At 31.9% G+C, this 5,935-nt stretch overlaps 1 long non-coding RNA gene across 1 annotated transcript; it reads right to left on the reverse strand.

Moving 5' to 3' along the window:
* Positions 1-517: 517 nt before the first annotated feature.
* LOC115624276 lies at positions 518-1,115 on the reverse strand. The gene is made up of 2 exons (XR_003995442.1): positions 1,018-1,115; positions 518-775 (listed from the first exon to the last, which is right to left on the reverse strand). It is a non-coding gene; the product is annotated as an uncharacterized LOC115624276 (long non-coding RNA).
* Positions 1,116-5,935: the final 4,820 nt, after the last annotated feature.

A 5,935-nucleotide genomic window follows, 5' to 3' on the forward strand; every position in this document is an offset into this window, starting at 1 on the left:
TCTGAGTAGAAGTAAGTCATCTATAATTGGCATTGCAATAGAGTTAATGTAATCAGACTTTGCATCCATAATACGTTAAAGGTTTCGTCACACCCATAAGGGTATATAAGATCGACAATTGAATAAACTTTGAAAACTTTTCGAGGACAAATTGTTGTTAAATTGTTGTTGTGAGTAACGGCTTAAAATAAGTTCTTCAGTAGTAAATCATCAGAATTAAATCAGAATTAGCTTTGCAACAGAGTTCGCGTGATCAACTTTTGCATGCATAATGCGTAAAAAGGTTTTGTCCCACATGCGGGGCTATATTAGTTCGAGATTTGAACAAATATTGAGCAATTGACAGGATGAAGCTGTGTATATTTTGGATCGTTGGAGTTTTATTATTGGGCAGCACAAACGCAATGACGACGCTCAAGTGCTGTGAATGCAATAGGAATTGTATGTTCTATTCGGAGTGTTGTGATGTGAAACGTTAATGGATTATTACTATTAAACGAGAATTAAACAGCTTTTGTTGAATTACATATTTCTGGGATAAGCAATAAATATTATGAAAATTGAAAGTCTATAGAATAATTATAAACACTGACAAAAATTAACAAAAGTGGCAAAGCAATAATAATAATAAGTCTTAAGATGTTCTGTTGATCTGTTATTCTAGAAGTAGAACTTGAATTGAAATTGGAAGGATGAAGTTGTCTGTCATCTGTGGTCCTTGGGTTCACGTGGGTTCTGCTGTGATTGCGATTGTCGTGTACATATTCATTAATTGCTGTAGGAAATGAAATATATGTTTGAAAATTAAATTGAGCATGACAAGATTAAAGTGTAAAGATTCGAATATTACTGATTTTTAAATAAGTAATTGAACATGTTTTAAGCTAAATTTACGTTATTTGTTTTTGATTTAAATACGAAATACTCATTTTAAAGATGAAATTTTTTTATGTGTATAAAACGATACACATTTATAAAGCAACTAATAAATAAATAAGTGATTTTAATAAGTTTTACCAAAACATCTTAGCAGGTTAAAACTTAAATAAACTAACAACGTCAGTTAGTCATGAGTTTGAGAAATAGAGTCGAAATCGCTGTGAAAACGTTCGTTTCTCATCTTTTAAGCGCATACGAAATAGGTTTAGGGAAATTATGGTGTTACTAATGGTTAACTCTAAATTTTTGAAATTTTTGTCCTTTTGGTTTTCCGTGTGATATACTTCTAATGTTCTATCAAAACCACAATAAGATTGGTTTATCAGATGAAACGTTTATGTAAAATGCCTATCGAGTTTTTTTTAAAAAGCTTAAAATTGGTTCTTTTTTCGACGCTCATTTCATTCTCCATTTTTGTGTTCGGCTATTAATTCAATTGAAACTCCACAAAGCTGGAAAATCTTATAACAAGGGTATTTTCTACGCTTTCATAACAGTTAATGTAAATCCACGGTTAATTTATTTATTTTCGGTACAGCTTTATTAAATGTTCTTTCTAGGTATCACTTAGTGTCATCGTGGCCCACCGACAATATGATTTGGTTCGTTGCTCTTTTCTGCGGTCTTCTACTTCAACAAGCCACACAAATTCAAGCATTTGCGTGCTGGAACTGTGATGCAAATTGCACGCTGCCCTATTACTGTTGTCATCGTTACTTTGAGTGATACTATTTAAAAAATACAACTATACTATTTTTATCCTTTTGTCCTTTTGGCTTTCCGTTTGATATACTTCTAATGTTCAATCAAAACCACAATAAGCTTGGTTTATCAGATGAAACGTTTATGTAAAATGCCTATCGAGTTTTTTTTAAAAAACATAAAATTGGTTCCTTTTTCGACGCTCATTTCAGTCTCCATTTTTGTGTTCGGCTATTAATTCAATTGAAACTCCACAAAGCTGGAAAATCTTATAACAAGGGTATTTTCTACGCTTTCATAACAGTTAATGTAAATCTAATGACAGAATTATGCCGTAATGCCGTAATTTCCACGGCTGATTTATTTATTTTCGGTACAGCTTTATTAAATGTTCTTTCTAGGTATCACTTAGTGTCATCGTGGCCCACCGACAATATGATTTGGTTCGTTGCTCTTTTCTATGGTCTTCTACTTCAACAAGACACAAAAATTCAAGCATTTGCGTGCTTGAACTGTGATGCAAATTGCACACTGCCCTATTACTGTTGCCATCATTACTTTGAGTGATACTATTTAAAAAATACAACTATACTGATTTTAAAAAAATGTATGTGCTAATATCGTGCTGAAAATTGCATAAAAAATTTACAAAGAAAATACCAATACCCAGTGTTCTTTCTTAAAAAATTTAATTTAAATTTATGAACCAATTTTTACAAATTCTCAAGAAAGCAAAGGAGTTGGGTTTGTCTTAGTCCATCATGGGCATATATATATTCGAATCTATTATAAATGTGAAGTAAGAAGAGCATACTTTTGGGAGTTACGTTTAGATTTAACAGCGAAGTGTGAAGGTACTTCTAAAAAACAAATATATTTAAAAGGCATTAAACGAGAATTCCTGCAACTAAGTTGAATTTGAGAAACGATTATGTGCATTAAATATTTGAGAATTCCTTTTTAAATCACTTTTTTCCACCGTAACGTTTTAACCTAAATATTTTAATAATACTGCAAAACGGTACTTAGTAAAATATTTCACACGCGTATTAAAAAGACATTTTATTAAATGGCGACCATATCAGAATGTGATGATAACTTTAAAATGTACGTTGAAATAATTAGACATAACATAGCGATATGCATTGGGAAAGTAAGTGTCAACACATTTCGGATTTTTGTTGTCAAGGTCAGTCAGCTTGACCAATCTGTCGCATTCCAAATTTATATAATTTTGGATACGTATCAACGATTATAAGAACTTTTACTATTGAACTTCGCAAAACTTCACTCTTTTTGGTTTTTTATACAGACAGACCAAAACACAAAAGGACAGATGGATAGATGGATATAAGTATGTAACAAAGTCCACACCTCGCATACCTTCACTATTAAGTACATAGTATTATTTTCAAGCCTAATTAGTTAACAAATATATCTACGTATCAAAACGATGGCAACTTTCAGACTGAACACAGTTCTAGAGTTTTCCTAGAACATTCGTCTTCTAAGACAGCAAATTCCTAAATGACAAGACATCTATTAAGTTAAGGAAAAACTACAAATTAATGAGTTCAACTTTAAGGAGAATGCTGCAAACTAATAATAAAAAAAATAGACAAAGCACTTGCCTCTTGAACCTTAGCACACATTAAACTACAAATACACACATACAAGTATATAGAAACATACGAGTACATACGGAGCAGCTGCATGAAAAAAAGCATCATAAAGTAAGCTGAGAGTGGAGTTCAGCGACCAAAACTCTCACTAGCCACTTAAAAATTAACGCTTTTGACAGCTAAACGGACTTTCAAATGTACAAAGAGCAGAAAGCCAAAAAAAAACAAGAAAAAATCTAAAAAAAATTATATATAAAACTGTGCGCAGCCGACACAGATTGTAACGAAGCGAATGCGCAAGCGCAACAAAGTGTCAATGCGACTGGCAGCGAAGACGTTAACAAGATTGGCAGCGACTGCGTCTGCAGCGACAGAGTACTGTGGTCAGCATTGAATATTTAACAAATTCAGAAAAAAGAGAAAATAGTTTCACATTTTATACAAAACTTCTGTCAAAATGTTCAGTGATAATAGCTTAAAATAATTTTTATTTTGACAAGCCGTTGAAGGTAACAATGTGCTCAGTCAGATCAGAAAATGAAACCATAAGTTTATCATCTTATACTACATGTTCAGATGTTTATATTCCTCCAATCAAAAATAAAGCTAATATATTCTTTTTTAAGTTTGAAGAGTTTGTGGTCAATTTAATATTGCCTGTGTTCTTTTTAAGCATTTCAAAAATATGAAAAAGCTAAGACTGAACTGTTTGCTGTGCTATGATAATATTATCTTGAATGTGGTTAAGCATAGCTTCTCAAAATGTTTGAGTTAAGTTTTAGTTTTTAAATACACTGCAACGTAGAAATAGGTGGATATAAAATTTCCTACTAAAAGGTTTGAAAAATTTGTTTGTTTAAATAAAATGTATGCAAAAATTACAAAACACTTATGTTTCAATATTTTCTCTTTTGTAGACCTAGAAAAGAATCATATCATATCATGATATCAGTTTTTAATTTATTTTCACATAGCTTGACACTTTATATTAATATTGTTGATCTAAAGAAAGTAATGCTCTATTCCAGCATTTAGCTTTGTATTCTTATTGCTCCATACTTTCGAAATGTTTAAATTGTTTATGTTTTGTACAATATGTTTAGAATAAGCTCACCATGGATATTTATAGAAAATACAAATAATTTCAAAATTCAATTAGAATATATTTGATTTATGAATTAGATTTTATATGATTCTGGTTTTTTTAAGTTAAGGGTGATGATGACCACCTGTTGCAGCCGAATTAATTTTATGAAACTTGTTTCAAAAAAACTAAGATGTTAGGCGTCATTTGTAGAACATTTATAAAAACAAACTTGAGTAAAAATAATAACAAAAAAGTTAAGAACATTTTCCACTTCAGTGCGTACTTTCTATACCTTTCAGTTTTCTACATAGTAAGCTAGAATTATATTAATAATAATATACTCTGGGGTTCTACATCATAAGAGTATTGTCAAACATTTTATAAAATACTTTAACTAATTAAGTGAAACTTAATAACTAATGGACTGATGTTTTAAAATAGTTTTTTGATCAGTTTTGATCAAAAATACTGTCATAAGTATTACTTTAAATAGCATACAAAAACAACTGAAAATAAATCATAAAACCAAATAGTTAACAGCAAAGAAATAGCAAAAAGTTAAGAAACAGTTCATAAGGATTATATGATTTAAGAATGAATTTATTTCAACTGCGTTTTAAATGTTAACCACTGTACGGCGCCGTCGTCTACGAATGCGGCAGATGAGACGGCGAGCAATGTTCAGATTTTCTCATAAGGTGCAAAATCTTTCAACATCGTAAAAAAAGTAACAACAACAACAGCACAGAGAAAAATACACAAAAATTAAAGCATTGTTGTTAACACGACCGACAGTCGACGCCGCTCATAAAAAGCCGGGCCGCCTCTTTTCTCGTAATTTTGGTTTGGTCTTCATCTGCTGCTGCTGTTGTTGTTGTTGCTGTTGCTTTTGGGGCCGAAGTTTGCTCCTAATTAGTCGGAGACTGGCCATGTACCCTGCGGTCAGTTCTGCAGTTGTTGCTGCGCTTCCAAAACACTCACAAATACACAAACATCTCGGCATACTTGTATGTATGTTCTTGAAAATTGTATTGTACGCTTATTCTGCAGCAGAAAAAGTGCCAAAAACGCGTCGCACCATGATTCCAATTGCTGCGCTCAACAATGGACCACTAAAAATCTGCAGTAATAAATAAATTAACTTCTTTACGACAACAACAATCTGATATTGCTTTCATGTCCGACGCCGCTCAATGACTCAATTATGTTGAAGCTCATTGTTTTTAAATTTTTCTTAATTTTGTTATGGTTATGGCTGTTTTGTTGCCCTCTTCGCGTTTACTTATCTGCCTTGTTAGCCGACCAGCTGTGTCTGTTCAAATTGCGGAAATTTGTAGCTTCCAACCAAAAATGAGCAACAACAACAACACTACACAACAGCGAACAAAAACTCAATTTAAATGGGGTCATAATTGCCAAATGCTTGCGTTGAGGGTTACTAACCTGAAATTCTGACATTGTTGGAACCATTTCGTTGTAATTAAGATTGTAATAATATTTTTGTTAATGCTCTTAATTAGCTAATTTGCAAACAATAAAAAATAGACTCGCTTTTTTCCCCTTCCTACACGTACCTTTATTTGTT

Source organism: Scaptodrosophila lebanonensis, unplaced genomic scaffold, assembly GCF_003285725.1.
Source record: "Scaptodrosophila lebanonensis strain 11010-0011.00,11010-0021.00 unplaced genomic scaffold, SlebRS2 tig00000053-arrow-pilon, whole genome shotgun sequence".
NCBI lineage: Eukaryota > Metazoa > Arthropoda > Insecta > Diptera > Drosophilidae > Scaptodrosophila > Scaptodrosophila lebanonensis.